General features: G+C 38.8%; 1 protein-coding gene across 1 annotated transcript in view; it reads right to left on the bottom strand.

Moving 5' to 3' along the window:
* Positions 1-16,716, bottom strand: part of TENM2 (teneurin transmembrane protein 2) — a 1,431,609-nt gene that overhangs the window by 1,071,954 nt on the left and 342,939 nt on the right. Inside the window, exon 3 of the mRNA XM_074960653.1 lies at positions 8,655-8,705. The gene's annotated coding sequence lies outside the window, so the exon portion shown is untranslated. The remainder of the gene's footprint in view (positions 1-8,654; positions 8,706-16,716) is intronic.

Below are 16,716 nucleotides of genomic sequence, written 5' to 3'. Positions count from 1 at the left end.
TAAACATTTTAAAGTTGCTATAATATATTTTTTGTACACAACAACATCAGGGAATAGCTGGTGCAACTTCTTACAACATTACTAACAAACACGTGCATGAAGCGGAACAGAGCACACAGGTTATAATTCTTTGGCTGTGCCTAGGAACATAAATAGCTCTGATACCATCAGTTGAAGAATTGAGGAATTAAACTTTCCAAAAGACTGATGTATGAGGATTGGACATGCTAAAAGCAATGATGAAAAGAGGCTGCTAAGAACTGGAACAACATTCAGAACAGAGGCAGTAGGACCACAATGGCACATGAATGAAAATAAACACATCCCTGAAAAAATGCTTCATCAACATAAGAGCAGTAACAAAGCTGTGAATCTCCAGATAAGCAAAAAATGTTTTTGAAGAAAAAATAGCATGCAAGGTAGGACTTCAAAGACTAAAGAAGATCTAATGCACAGAACTGAATAATATAAAAGAGGCAGAAAAGGGAAAAGGAGAGACAAAACAGTCACACTAAGCACCAGATCAACCCCATCTGTGTCCCCAGTTTATATTTTTTTAACCCTTTGATCACAACACTCCATTGAAGTAGCACACTGGTATCAGTTTAGTGATCAAAGGGGAGCAATATTTTAATCCTATAACAGTCAACTATACTTAATCAGCTCTACAAGTCCTTCCTTTGGCCCACCTCTTCACTCCCTACATGTCACTCCTTCACTGTTATATATCCTTAACATAAGTTTGCAGCTCCCCTCTAGGCTGGACAGTTCAGCCTCAGCTACTAAATTGCCCAGTTCTTTTTCTTGCTGTTCCCTTGCTCATGCACACAGAGCACAGTTGCTTTTCCGAAAGGAGCCATGAAAATCATTGTGTCCTAGGCCTATAGTAGTTCTCATCACAGAGGGTAAGAGAAAATATAATGCAAAAATAAACCACAGAATAGACAATAAAATGCTGCATTGATTCTAGGACTCAAAATGATAAAGCTAGAAGAGGAGCAAGAATTATTTAGTTCTACAAGGACAGCCAAGTAATATAACAATTTGTATTAAAAAAAGAGAAAGGCAGAAAACACAAAATACACTGCAAACTTGGGTCCAGATCCTGCACCTCTAAAGTCAATGGGATTTTTGCCACTGACTTCAGCAGATCTTGATCTGGCTGTTAGTGAAAGCACTGTAATGTGCTATTTTTTTCTGCTCTGTAAGAGGACTCAGACTGGATGACATGCATAGAAATTTCAAAATGTTTTATCATCCAGATAAGATCTTAAACAGGTTTTTTTCCACGAACACATGACATACAAAGGAGCATTGTAATGCCTCAGTGATTGCTGACAGGGCAATGACCACAAATGGCTAACTGGACTATGACGTCGAAGTGGCAGTAAGTATTTCAGAAACTGAATGGCACCCACAGAGGATCTCTGTGAGAGGAAAAATAAAATCAAACCAACCAAATAAAAAAAATGTAGGGTTTAAAAACTCGCACAGCATAAAGGAAATGCCTTTCACTTAGAAGCCTAAGTCCTACAGACTTGCAATGGTAAATGAAAATTGTAATTGATTTTACATGGGATTTAATTAGGCTCCTAAGTGAAGGTTTTGAAAATTTTACTTCAAAACGATTTGCCACATCTTGATTGGTTAGGAGAATAGGCACTAGTAAAGCTTTGCAGCAAGAAAATTTTAATTCATGACACTCATGGAGTACCAGTCTAGAGCAATGTACTGTTCAAATGTAGTTAAGATTGATAGAGACTGAATAATGCTATGTGATGATGTTCAGTGATTTGCATGATACAAGCTCATTATATATGTCTATTTCGCTGTGCACTGAATTTAGACTGTGATCTCCACAGGGCAGGGGCCTTGTCTTTTAATTGCATATAAAATTGTACCTATGGCTTTATACAAGTTACCTGATCACATCCCAAAACAGCAGCCCTGGCAATATTTGACATCTCAGAAGAGAGGCCCAACAAGAGAAACTACTCTTTCACAGCTAGAAGTGGTTCCTTCAGAACAGCAATGAGGCATATTGGAAGGGTGGTGTGGGGAGGTTTGCTCTAGCTGTTCTGTGGATAAACAATAGGCTGCAGTCTCCAGGGCTGCTGAAAGGCACTCTTTGTTATCGCTATATTCATTCAAGTTAAAACTGAATTGTAGTAAATATGGAATAGAAACAATATTAAAATGGCATGGGATGGTGTGTCCTGATCCGAGCATTGGAATAGGAACTTTCATCCTGGTTCTGCCACTCATTCACCATGTATCTGTGGACAAGTCACATAACTCTTGTGTCTCAGGTTTCCCATGTGCAAAATAAGGATAATATCTCTCATGTCTCTCAAAAAACAGTGTGTGGATGGACTATAAAGCAAACATATATGGGTTCTTTACTGATCATCCTCATCACTACATTTATGGACTAGTTATAATATACACACATTCCTACAGCCGTGGTTATAAACCCTAACATTACTCAGGCACCATTTTCCTTCCCTGCTCAATCCAGATTTTTGCATTTAGATAGACTATTCACATTGGTCTTTTAATATTATGGTTATATATATATATATATATATATATATACACATACACACACACACACACACACACACACACACACACAGCCATTAAAGGTACAATGGAATGACATGCCTTCCCCCCTACTTCCACACTAATATAAATGATCATTAATCTTGCTAAATGATAAAATAAATGAGCCTATATAAAGAAAACAACATTGCCAGAGAGGCAGGTTGCAAAAAAGCCGATAGGTACAGACTGATGCCACTGGTATACAGGGCTACATTAAAATTTTTACAGGATCTCAATAAAGATTGAGATTTAGTAGATTAACTTCTATCCCATCTAAGTAGTAACATTAATAGTCTTGTTTTATCTCCTGCTCTTTGGACATTCAATCATTGGAATTCAAAATGACTAAAGTCTCCTGAAGAATAAGCATCGATAAGAATTTACTTTTTGTCATCCTGCTTCAACATTTGGACAATGTCTTCCTCTCCTTCCCCCCCACTATTTATATTTTTAGTTTAACTACTAAATATCAACTGCTGGTGGCCCTTAGAGAGCTAGCTGATCATCTGATGCCAGCTTTCCTTCTTTCCAGATGCTAAACTGCATTACAAGACAGCTATGTAGCCAATGATTTTAGTTTATTGTTGTGTGATGTTATAAATAATATGTCATATATAATCACTGCATATTAAATATGACTCTTCCATGAACGCAATTACAGTAGGGGCTGCAGCGATGCTATGACGAATGATAGAGGTAGGGGGTCTGTGAGAAACTCTATTAAAGTATGACTCACCCTATGATAAAGTTGAAAACCACCTATTTTAAGAGTATGATTGTTAGTCTATATTGAGGGACAAATTAATGAATCAGACATTACAGACATTTGTACTTAAGACAGTTCCCAGCTCTGCCATGCACTTGCTTTTAAATGAGCCCCAGTGGATAGTACTGTAATGTCTGATTCATTAATTTGTCTCTCAATGTATAGCGGTGATCACTGTTTAATATACAATTAAATCCATTTAAATACTTAAAATATCTATTTTATTAAAAACCAATATTTTGTAATTAAACAAAATAAGAATGAAAAACTCTAAAAGGTAAGAAATTGTCCAGACTGCCAGCATTACCTCTGCCAAGTCTTCCAGTTGCTGACCCCCAATCCACCAATATCACTATGGTATTATCTGGATTAAGCCTTAGCCATTTTGCCCTCTGCCATTCTGCAGTTTTACAAAGCTATTGAGACAGACCTTTGGGATAGGATTTTGATGCCTAGCTCAAGGGAAGAAGACACAAAGGTGCCTTTAAGCCTTTTCACCCCCAATCCTTGGGTCAATCCCAAAAACAATTTAGATCATCTTCAGGGATGCTCCATGATATGCTGCCACAGCTGGGATTATCAGGGGCCCTTGAGCCGGATCTCCCTCATTATAAAAAAGAGGGTCTGGGCTGCTGGCAGGGCCTTCTCTGTGAAGCTCCCAGGACTCTGGAAACTCTTCCCCTTTTTTGAATTCAGTGACCTTCTGGGCATACTACAAAACACCATCTGTTTAGCAGGGACTTTGGAAAGGGCTGAGGGTATGTTACCAAAAAGGTGGGCAGTGTAAAGGAGCTGCTTGGCTGAGTTGAGTTATTTTTTCCTGTTTGAATGTTTTTTAACACTGTTATATGTAATATTAATTAAATGCCAGGCATCTGCAGCCTCTGCACAGGGTGGCAAATTGCCGGCACTACTATGGTGGGTCTCACACTTTCTCTTCTTGGGGGAAGGAGGGGGGAGGTTCAGGGCACCGTTTCTTGCCCCTGAACTGGGGCATTAACTGCCCCATTAGTGTCAGAGAGAAGGGGAGTGGAGAGGGAGGGACCCGGGCCTGCTCTCTACTCTGGGTCCCAGCCCAGGGCCCCTAGAGATAGCGGTAAACCGCTTGAATAGCAGTTCCTTCCCCTGGACTACTTCCCTCTCCTGCCCTTCAGCTTGTGGGCTTCCTGCCCTCCCTCTGCACAAACCAGGTGTCCCTTTACCTAGGGTCTTGGTCTTCTTAGCCCACCATAGCACTTCTCTAAACTCTCCTCTGCTTCCCTCCAAACTGCTCTCTGCTCCAACACCAATCTACTCTGCTTCAACTCCTCCTCTTGTCTGATTGAAGCAGGGCGGTTTTATCAGGCGACTGGCTTCAGGTGATCTAATTAATCTATAGCAAACTTTCTTCCCTGTACAGAGAATAAGGCTCCCTTCTAACCCTCTAACACTGGCCATGCTGTATCACAATAGATATCTTTTAAATATTTAAATCTAAAATAAAGAATAAATATACCAGCTGCCAATGGCCCTCCAGAATGTCTCCAGCAGTTGGGGATAGCTAGAATAGAAGGGCAGTCTAGTCATATCTTTGATCATGCCTCTTTTTGCAACTGAGGCTCAGAAGGGTTACTGTAGAACTGGCTATATCAAATCTCAAGAACTGGAGATTCCTCAGGACAGGGTAGCTTCTGACCAGCTTGAAGACCCCTTTTAGGGTTTGCACCATTGTAGTGTCATGAAGAAGCTTTAAGGGAGATGAGGAACTAGACCAATGGGTTGTTTTTTTCACTGCACCCACCAAATTTTGTATGATGGAAATGTAGAACTGATCATTAGCAGCAGTCCATGTTTCCTCACTAACTCTCCAAGCAGCCTCATATACACACTAAGCAAGAGGTTTGATAAATAGCTGTTGGGCAGGAAGGCAACTGGCCTAAACCTACATTTGGGACCTGTCAAGCAAAAATGAACAGAATACTTAACTGAATACTCCAAGTAATGACTGTAGATATCCCTATAAAATGTCATGATCAATTGTGTCTAAGGAGGGTGACGTCTCATCATCCAATGCAGCCAAGAATGGATGGAATTTTAAAGTGAATGTGAAAGAGAGAAATCATGGGAAACTGAATTGCCACTACCTTCTTAATGATGTTCCCCCAAGGATGAATCCAGGTGAATATACGGCTGCATCTTCACTGACAAAGACGGTTTCGTAAGTAGAGGCCACACAATAGCTTTCTTGAAGAGAGACATCTCGTAGGGAGACAATATTGACAATCCCTGCCAACAGTGGGCCCAGTTGTTTCCTTTTTGGCCTGGGCTGAGCAGAAAGGACATGGATCCAGCTCACACCCTGTGGCACAGAGCATGCCTAGCACATTCATAACCTCCTTGAAAAAGACTGTCCAAAACTGAATACAGAGCAGAGAAAACATTTGTCTCCTCAGAGGCAGATAGGTCAGTCTAATGCCAGCCCCATTTTAGTTCCATCCTGAAACTCAAACACCTAATGGACACACTCAGATTTATCATTAGCTTGAAAAACTTTTGCATATTCAACTAGACACAATGAGCATAACCATACCTCCCACTAACCATCTCATGCAGCACAGTGTAATAGGCTGGAGTCAATTGCATCATCAATGTGGTTGTGAAGCAGCATCCAGCCATGTCTCCCTTAGGCACCTAAAGATGTAGGTAGGTGCCTAATGAGAGGTTTCTTGGTGCTTTTGAAAATAAAACCCATTGAAATTAATAAATAATTATAATACCTAGCTCTTATATAGTATTCTTCCCCATCAGTAAATCTCAAGTGTTTTACAATGGAGGTGGTATTATCCCCATTTTACAGAAGTGGAAACTGAGGCACTGACTGCACAGTAGCACAAAGCATGTCAATGGCAGAGCCAGTAATAAAACCTGGCTCTCCTTGAGTTACAGTTAAATGCTCTCTCCACAGGGGAACACTACATCCCATACTAATGGCCTTGCATTAAATTAATAATTGGGATCATCATCACTCTGTGCTCCAGGAAAATCATCACCTAGCAACATCAACAGAACCAAAATTAGAAACATGTTATGTGACAGCTGTCACCCACTAGTGACTGATCCAAAGAGAGAAAAAGGGATCTGCCGAATTCTGAAACAGAGACTACTTTATGTGCCTGTGTAGAAAAAAGGATTAAGCCCATACTATAGGCTTAAATATCTGGAAAGAGAGGATATCTTTCAGCAAAAATTCTGTACTATCAGTTTATCCTACTACTCTCAGGGCTACTGTTTCCCCTATTCAGATTTCCATGTCCAGTATGAATTCTCTTTTCAAACACACACCTGGCTTAATTATAAGCATAAACACCTGGAACTTCCTTGTGCTGCGACAAGTATGTAGACATTTGCAGTTCTACGACTCAAGTTGCTCAAAAGAGAATTAATATTTCATAGAACATAAATTAAAGTGAAGAGAAATAAGAAAATAAAAGCTGGTGAGTGAGGATGATTATAATTTATTCGAAGATACACAGCTGTGAGTTATTTGGCCTTTCTTCACAAATGAGATAAATGTCATATCCCATCATATCCCACCGCCATGAATTATATATAACAACACTTGGTGAAATATGAAATTCTAAAAATACATTGAAAGGCTGAAGTCATTTTAATGGTTTATTATGATAGGTGCACCTGATTGTGAAATATCATCTTTCAGGGAAGATAAATGGGGACATCACGGTTTGAGAAAGTCCACTTATTTTTAAAAGATAGATTAAATGCTCTTGGAGACAAGCTATGCTGTTTTAATACCACAACAAGAATTTCTAAGTATTCATGCATGGGTTTGCATAGACCAATTCGAATAATCTCTTATGGTAAGTACAACTCTTAACTGGGTGACCACTTAATAGAACTACACGTGAGTAAATTCATGTTGGACTACATATGGCAATGCGCGCTCAGCAACAGGAGTAAGGGTGGCACAGAAGGAAGGAGAAAGATGTCTCGTAGGGCCCTAATCATACACAAACTATTTACCGGAATGCTTGTCACAGTGCACATGACCGACAGGGTGCAGATTTTATTCCTAGCATACAAAGAGAGCCCATAGCATTAAAATGTGTAAGCAGGATGCATGCTAGAAATGAGCAAACATCTTGATAATATGGTCTAGCCTCTGTAAATATTTGGCTACTTACACATATGATTAAATTTGTTACCAGCATTCATGGTTCTTTGGACTACTTTCTGAAGCCAACAGTTAAAAAAACAGAACTAAATAAATCCCACAAATACTCAATGTCACCATGAAATGAATAGGAAGGACGGACACCCTATTCAAAAACACAGCAACTTTCCACATTTAAGAAGTTTTCATTCCTGTACATATCATGATGCTCCTCTTTCTTTCTCATAATGCATGCAAGTTACCACCTTTGATGAGGAGCTGAATATTTTCTCTTTTCTGAAATTTTAGTCCCCCATTTGTTTCCACATTTCCAAAACTAATAGTAAACAAACAACCCCTTACACCCAATTATTTAGCAGATCCACAATTGCACTTTGGAACCCAGTCACAGAACAGTCATCCCATTATTCACAATGATATTTTCATCTGATTAAATGGTGTACACCTAGGCTTACTTGAAAATGACTCTCTTATATGCTCAGTTGTTCAGTATTTACACATTTTTTTGGCTACCTTGTAGGCTGGGTCATCAATTTCTCAAGAATCCCTTGTAGATACAAGCATAGGTTAGATATTTTCATTATCTACCTATTTAGAAATGCGTAGCTAAAAGGCTGACAACATTTAGTCAATAAACAATATGCCCAATCCTATGAGGTGCCCTGGAAATATATGAGTTCTACCAAATATATCTCATTAATGCAATAATTACTTACATAGTATTTCTGTCCTGGAAGAAAGCATTACTGGGGTACATTAGGGTACTTGGTAAAATTAAAAAAATCACTCTGATAAACATACTCATTTATAACAAAGCTCTTCCTTCTCTGCTGCTTTCCAACCTTTTGATTTTCTGCCTCCTTTCTTCACTACAGTAAATTGATTCCTTCAAAACATCCAGGTGCAAATGAATTAACGGTCTTCAACTGTGAGTGAGTATGATGGACTTTTCCCCTCCTCCTCACTAAGGTCCTTTCTGTTCACAGACAACCTACATATCAATTAAACTCACCTGTTAATTAAAAGCTTGTTTGGAAATTTTTTTGCTAGTTGGAAGCAAGAGAAAGTGTAAAAGGTGTCTGAATGCTGAGGCTTTGAATGTTAATTACTTACTCTGAGGTTTGTTCAGGATCCCTCAGGTGTTGGTCGAGCACTGGCAAGGAACTGGAAAAAGGAAACAAAATTAATTTGTAGTTTCTGTTGTGGGGAAAGAACAAAAATCAACCAGCCTTCCAAATTTTTCTCTTTTCTTGTTTAGAATTATTCTTTATTCATGTATGTATAGCAAAACACCACACAGCAAACAGAAAGCAACATTCTGCAGGATTAAAGCAATTACAGTGATCATACTTTCAATGTTAACCCAGTTTAGAAGGTTTTTTTTTAACTGACTTGAGAGAGATTTCCTGTTCCGATAATGGGGAATACTGCTACCAATAGAAAAGAAATGTGTGTATATATTAAGTGGGCACCAGTTCCAGAGTTTTCATCAGATCCACCAGTATTCCCTATTATATATACATTATTAATTAAAAATAATGAATGTATTAATAATGTATATCTAATGGGAAACACTGATGGGTCTGGTGAAACTCTGGATCTGGCAGAAAGTGCAGCTGCTGTTGCAACTGCTGTTTTTGCTCTGCTTTTCACCCTTCCCACCCACCTACATCTATTAATAGGTGGCTTCTTGACTGTTTTCCTTCTTTCCCTCTTCACCTGTTGCACAAGCTTAATGGATGCCATATAGAGCTGTTTCTTAGTAGCAAAGCTTAACTGGCTATTGGAAATTAGTTTCTCTGTGTTCAGAAATTCTGGAAACTGTACAGATAGAGACACTGTTCAATATTTGCTGTTATAAATATAGCAACCCCAAACCTACAATAGTTTTCAGTAATGATCTACAGCTAAAATATAGCCTTCTTTCTTTTATAAAGGTGAATGTCTGGGGTTGTAATTTTGATTAAAGATTTTTGCAAAAACAATTCAGTTTGTGACATTTTGCACAAGAACTAAAGGGCTTCATGATATTTTCCACTGAACCTTTATATGAGCCAAATTGGAATATCTGATTCAGAAAGAAGAATTACACTTTTCTCTTCTTAAAGCCAGACTATCTGATTTTTAACATTTTTTTTAAAAGGCAGATACAAAACGTGCATGCACATTTGTACACCTAATTTGCACTGTCAGTTACTGTGCCTGTGCATGCAAATTAGATAATTATGAATTTGAACAGGTAAGTATTGTGGTTTGCACATACTGTTACAGTAATTGTGTTCATATTTTGCGCACACATTGGCCTCACTAGCATGTTTAAAAAATCAGGCCCTAAATGTACAGGCCCTAAAAATAATAATAAACAAGTGTGGGTGTTTCATAGCTTCTTATACAACTATATAGAATATTATTTATGGGTTTATATTATATATGTGAATTGAACTTACTGAATGCAAGTTGAATGTACTATGGAGAGGGATATAGAACTCAAATATGTACCTAAGGAAATGTCCTCTTTTGAATATATAGTTAAAGCATCTCATTTTAAAAATAAGGAAATTAGTAACCATAAATGCCATAGAACCCATGTGGCGGAAAGCTTATGAATAAGGTTTCCTCATCTGATGACTAAGACTTCTTGAAATATACCAGCTGAAGCTTTCCCCCCACAGTTAAGCTAGTTGTGTTATGCTGGTGTTTTAGCCTGCTATTTCCAAGTAGAGACATCGATAGATTTTACTTGTCTAATCAACCTGAATGCTGCCTGATTCAATTACGCCTAAAACTTATCTTTTACAGTCTTAAAATATAACAAAACTAAAACAGAAAGGTACTTTTAGGGCTGGATGAAGCCAGAGATAACTTTTTATTCTAGCAATAGAGACTCAGAACAACCAACTTATTTTGACATAGGTGGCTGGGAAGCATACATTTACTCTGCATGCCTCCTGTATGTACTGTATATCTTAGATGGTTAGGAGTGCAAGAGCTATTTGGTTAGAATGGTGTCTGATTAAAGTTAGTCAAGACCATTGTCATTGTGTAGAGGTGCCTGGTAATTGTGATAAGTGGTAAGTATTCTGTGTTCACATCGTTAATGCAGATTTTTCCACAGTTGGCTCATAGTACCAAAGGGCAATATTTGCGATCCTCACTACTGGGATATTTCTTTTCTACTGGTAGTATTGGCTGAGGGCCTGCAATATTGTAACAAGAATTTTAGGCATTCAGTGGAGTCTAAATAGGGTGACCAGATGTCCCGATTTTTGGGGCTTTTTCTTATATAGATTCCTAGGGACCGAATGGCTCGGCAGCAGTTCTGCAGAAAAGGACCTAGGGGTTACAGTGGATGAGAAGCTGGATATGAGTCAACAGTGTGCCCTTGTTGCCAGGAAGGCCAATGGCATTTTGGGATGTATACGTAGGGGCACTGCCAGCAGATCGAGGGACGTGATCGTTCCCCTCTATTCGACATTGGTGAGGCCTCATCTGGAATACTGTGTCCAGTTTTGGGCCCCACGCTACAAGAAGGATGTGGAAAAATTGGAAAACGTCCAGTGGAGGGCAACAAAAATGATTAGGGGACTGGAACACATGACTTATGAGGAGAGGCTGAGGGAACTGGGACTGTTTAGTCTGCGGAAGAGAAGAATGAGGGGGGATTTGATAGCTGCTTTCAAGTACCTGAAAGGGGGTTCCAAAGAGGATGGATCTAGACTGTTCTCAGTGGTAGCTGATGACAGAACAAGGAGTAATGGTCTCAAGTTGCAGTGGGGGAGGTTTAGGTTGGATATTAGGAAAAACTTTTTCACTAGGAGGGTGGTGAAACACTGGAATGCGTTACCTAGGGAGGTGGTGGAATCTCCTTCCTTAGATATTTTTAAGGTCAGGCTTGACAAAGCCCTGGCTGGGACGATTTAGTTGGGGATTGGTCCTGCTTTGAGCAGGGGATTGGACTAGATGACCTCCTGAGGTCCCTTCCAACCCTGATATTCTATGATTCTATTACCCCCCACCCCCGTCGTGATTTTTCACATTTGCTGTCTGGTCACCCTAAGTCTAAACAGAGTGCAAAACTCTGAAAAAAGAAGAAAAAAGGGAAGCAAAATGGGGAGAGAAGAGTGAGCCCCTGAAAATACAGTCTCTTAAGTCCATCCAAAACAAGATAGTTTTGGAGGTTGGCCAGCGTGTTTGCAAAAGTCAGCCTGATGGGTTTTTTTCAGTAAATTGGGATCCTTAGAAATGCAGGAAGCTTCCATCCACTGGAACAGTATTGCCACCACTTCCCTCTGAAAAATCCCCTATTTCTCTAACCCAAGCAGGTTGATGAAGCCAAGTAGGTTGCATTTTTAGAGAAAACTTAAGAGAAAGAGAAGAAAAGTTAATTCCTTAGACACAATGCTCGGACTTCAGCCGGCCCACACTGATTTATACCAGTTGAGGATATGACCCTGGTATTTCTTTGATTACTGTACTAACAAATAGATACCGTACCTTAAAAAAAGGCTACGTATCAATTTTCCAAATACAATAATAGTATGCGCTCCATAAATAACCATACTGAGCACATGAGCCTGGTGGACAAATTATAGCATGCCTTTCTCCCTAACCATAGGCTTATTAACTAACAGCACCAACTCCCCATTGCATCCACTAACAATAATACAGTAAACATTTATAAAAGCAGCCATAAATACCGAATAAAGTTCTCAAGAACAGTTTCTATTTAAGCTAGTAATTGCTATTTTGGATTACCCTATCACACCATTTTGAGAACGTGAGCAATTGCTTGTCTTAAACAAAGGACTTCTAAAGGTTATTTTATGCATGTATATATGTGTTTATATGTCAGACAGACACAAGACTCATTCTTTTTCTTATGGTTCAATGATTGTCTCCCAGTGAAAAAAGGCAGCAAGGGGTCAGTTTTCAAAATGATACATGGAAGACAGAGGGAAGATAAACATAGTCTTGTCTATGATGAAAAGTATACAGTGCCATTGGTGGGCATGCGATACTAAATTATCCAAGCTACAGTGATTGAGAAAAATTATAAGTCTATAATACAAAAGAGAATTGCTATATAAAAATCCATTGCATCCTTAAGTCTTTTATATTATATAACAGTTTACTTTAAATGTTCAGCTGTATTTCTTTTGTAAAAACAAAAATTTAAGTATTTTTCCAACAAATGGCACGATAGGCGAATATACACAGGGGCCACAAAATTAAGAGCTGCAACAATATTCCTCAGCTAAAACAATCTACAGAGTCTCCAAAAGTTTACAAAAAAATGTTTTTTCCCCCATGGGTCTCTGACAACTGTTTTTGCTATTGCTCTATAGAAAAGGCAATCAAAGACAAACAAAAGGCAATAGGTTTCAAACAAACAAAAGTAAGTAATTCTTCACACAACACACAGTTAACCTACGGAACCCATTACCAGGGAAAGCTGTGAAGGCCAAAGCTATAACAGAATTAAAAAAAGAATTAGATAAATTCATGGAGGAGAAGTGCATCAATGACTATTAGTCAAGATGGTCAGTGATGTAACCTCAAGCTCTCGGTGTCCCTGGCCTCTGACTGCCAGAAGCTGGGAGTGGATGACATGGGGTGGATCATGGACCTTATCAACTGAGACTTGGACTGCAAGCATCAAACTCATTTCATATTGGCCGCCACATAATATTGACCATCAGATGAGAATAACTTTTGGTCATTGCTAACCTTAGATTTAAAATAACTACTGAAAAGTGAAAAGCTCTACTAAATATGTCTATAAATATTTCATATATAAACACTTTAAGGCCTAGAATGTTTGTTTGCTGAGCTTCTGCCCACTGCAAAGGTATGGGGTCTATCAGAGACCCAATTATTGCTCCCAGATTCTCAGGATACATCTTTACTGTTTAAGCCCTGACATGGGTTAGAGCAAGGGATCACGCTTCAGCAGAGCATACCTGGAGTGTGGAACATTCCAGCCATGCACCTTACCCGCCCCTGATACCAAGGCTGAGCGTGGGAACTGGCACATTGGCAGGAGCCAATGGAGAACACACTAAGATCTGGCTATTTTCTGGTTCTTTTTCACCAGTGTGGCAGTGCAAAGGGGCCAGAAGTCAATAGATAATCTGGATCTAAAAGCCTACTCGGAAATCCTGTAGACTGAGTATTTCCATTGTCTATGGAAGGTGGTTATTCAGATGGATGCTCATAAGATTAGTGCTTGGATTACATCTTTTCCCATAGCTAGCACAGCCTTTCAACAGTTTGTAAATGTCCAATTTCTGCTGAAAAATTATGACTATGACTCTTAGCTATTTTCAGGGGATTTGTAAATGAGTATGGAAGACTATGGAAGACTATGTGTTAAAATAAATGTGATAAAATGCTAATAAATAGCAAACAGTGGGATCTGGATGGAAGCACAAATGTCAGAGTGGAACAATTGCTATACAAGAAGAATAAAGCTGCCAGCCCCATGGCTGGAAGGCAAATAATTTTCAAGTGGCAAACTACCACTGAGTGAATACCTTAGAATCCCAAGGTCACTTACACAGAAACCAGGTGGTAAGACACTGTGGAAATAAAAATTGTAGCTTTGTCTTTACTCATAGTTACTCCCCAGGAAGATGTACTTTAACATTTTTTTCCCTTTCCCAGAATAAGCAGTAAAGTCACTAACCTTTACTCAGCAATCAAAGAGAAGGCCGGGGTTTTGCTTTAGTTTACTTTTTTACTTCAGAAAGAGGGAGAGAAATGGGAAATTAGAAAGGTGCAACATCTGTACCTTGTAATTTGTTACATCCTACTATTTTATGTTCTCTGACTCATGCAGATCTATGAACGGACCAAATTATGCCCTCAAACACACACATTCAACACCCACGGAACTCAGGGGGGTCTTGCACTTGAATGTGAAGAGGGAATGTGGCCCAATAGTCTTCTCAATCTCTACTTTGTGCATTGAGATGGAAGACATCTTTTTTTCTGTCAGGCAAGTCTGCTATTGTGGGATAATTAACTTATTTTTCTCATTTTTGTTTTTTCCAAAATCAGGCTATTTGCCATAGCAACATATGTTAATAATAATTAATAAAATCCTTCTGCAACTGATCCAAATGTTGAAATTTCACATTCTAAAATCCTATTAATGTCCGGTCTGTTTGCAGTCTGTTTGCTATCATATTTGCCTGTAAGGTGACTGGTCCATCCAGATTAGTATCTTGTTTCTTGTCACAGCAGATCAGACCATTGTTCCAGCAAATCTAATATCCCATCTCTTGACATAATGGATCAGATTGCTGATCCCTCACATCCAATATTCAATATTGGAGGTTTAAAAAAGGGTGCAAAATAATTTAAAAAATTTAAAATCAAACCACCTGGAAAATGTATAACAACAGTCTTTTTGGAATAATATTTTTAAGCATTTGTTTATATTAGAGGCATCAATAGAAACAGGGGGAGAGTGATCATTTTTTGAAAGAAGCTTTTTCTTGGATCTGCTGACTGCAGAATTGCAGTAGGACCTAACCTGCTGAACTCCAGACATCTCGCCATTTTTTGTTGATATCCGTTACAACTGCATATGATGCTTTATAAAGTGGTATGATGGAAGAGCAAGCACTAGGATCCACATTTATCAAAATGTCAGAAAGGAAGAAAGAAGCTCACTTCTGCTGGAGCTTCTTCAAGCATACTGGCTTTCAGAGTAAACTCTTACGGTACGATAAAAGACTCACGGCATGACGGCAGCTGGCCCAGCTCAGCTGACTTGGACTCATGGGACTCAGATTGTGGGGCTATAAAATTGCAGTGTAGAAGTTTGGGCTGGAGCCTGGGCTCTGAGATCCACAAAAGGGGGGTGACAAAGCCCAGGCACCAGCAAAAGCTCAAAAGTATACCCTGCAGTTTCTAGTCCTGCAGGCCAAGCCCCACGAGCCCAAGGCAGCTGACCTGGTCTCTGAGAGTCAGTGCCACAGGTTTTTTATTGCAGTGTAGAGTTACATGGAAAGGCCAGATTTTCAAAGGACCTCAGGGACACAATTTCAACGGCTCAGCACTCGAGCGGTGCAGAAACGAGAATTTCCATTTCATGGTAAATTCTCTAATTTTGACATTTCGAGAAAAACAAAGATTTCAAAACAATTTCATTTTGGGTTAATCAGAACATTTTGTTTATAAAATCAAGACATTTCATTTTTGCCTTTATTTTTTAATTTTTATAATATAAAATAAAAATTTAAAAGGTTATGAAACAAGCAAAAAAATGAAATGTTCCATACTGAATATGTCTAAATACTTAATGTTTTTTTCCTAAATTAAATTTAATCAAAATCAACACATTCCCACAGAAAGTTTTTGTTGTGACAAAATGTCATTTTCTGACAGAAAAACATTCCATTGGAAAACTTTCAACCAGTTCTGCTTAGCACTAAAAATCAGGCCAAATGTTCCAAAGTACTCAGTGGATTTGAAAAATTGATCACGTTGTTTAGTGCCTAAATGGGCACTGAGCTTTTTTGAAAATATGCCCCTTGCTGTTTATGTCCAAGCTGTACTTGTGTTTCTGGATAAAAGAACAGACTTCCGAACTAATAAATGGACACCTTTCCTGAGCATTGAGTTCATAAAGAACAAAACAGGACACAGTGTTCATATTCTTAACATTTAGGTTGTTGTGTAATCTCGTGCTGAAACCATGATGTACATGCTAGTGTTGTAAACCCATTAGTCCTCTTTGGAATAACCAGAGATTTTTGATATTTAATATTTGTGTGTGTGTAAATGGTATCAGTGAAACTAACCCTCAACAACAAGCCACAATGTTGCTTCTGGTTTTGTATCAGGGCCCTGTGCAGAAACAAGTTACATTAGAGAGGAAGCAGCAGGGGGAAGAAGTGGGGAATTACACTGACCCAAAGAGCTTCTTTCTACATGGAAATTGCTCTTGTGAAAAAAAGAAGCTTGGCTATTTTAGGAAATATGTCAATACTTTTTATTTTTTACTATAAACTAGGAAAGTTTGTCATTTAAGACCTATTAGTACTGGTGAGCCCATGGAAAAAAAGGTTTCAATTTGATACTGTAATGGACTCAAGCTTGCATGTGAGAATTCTTTCCCACTCACTCTCCCTATTAGCTATGGTAGCATCTCACGAGGGCAAGCCAG

Source organism: Natator depressus, chromosome 8 (assembly GCF_965152275.1).
Source record: "Natator depressus isolate rNatDep1 chromosome 8, rNatDep2.hap1, whole genome shotgun sequence".
In the NCBI taxonomy this organism is placed as follows: Eukaryota; Metazoa; Chordata; order Testudines; family Cheloniidae; genus Natator; species Natator depressus.
The sequence above is the reverse complement of the archived record's forward strand: the minus strand, read 5'-3'. Positions and strand labels throughout refer to the sequence as shown.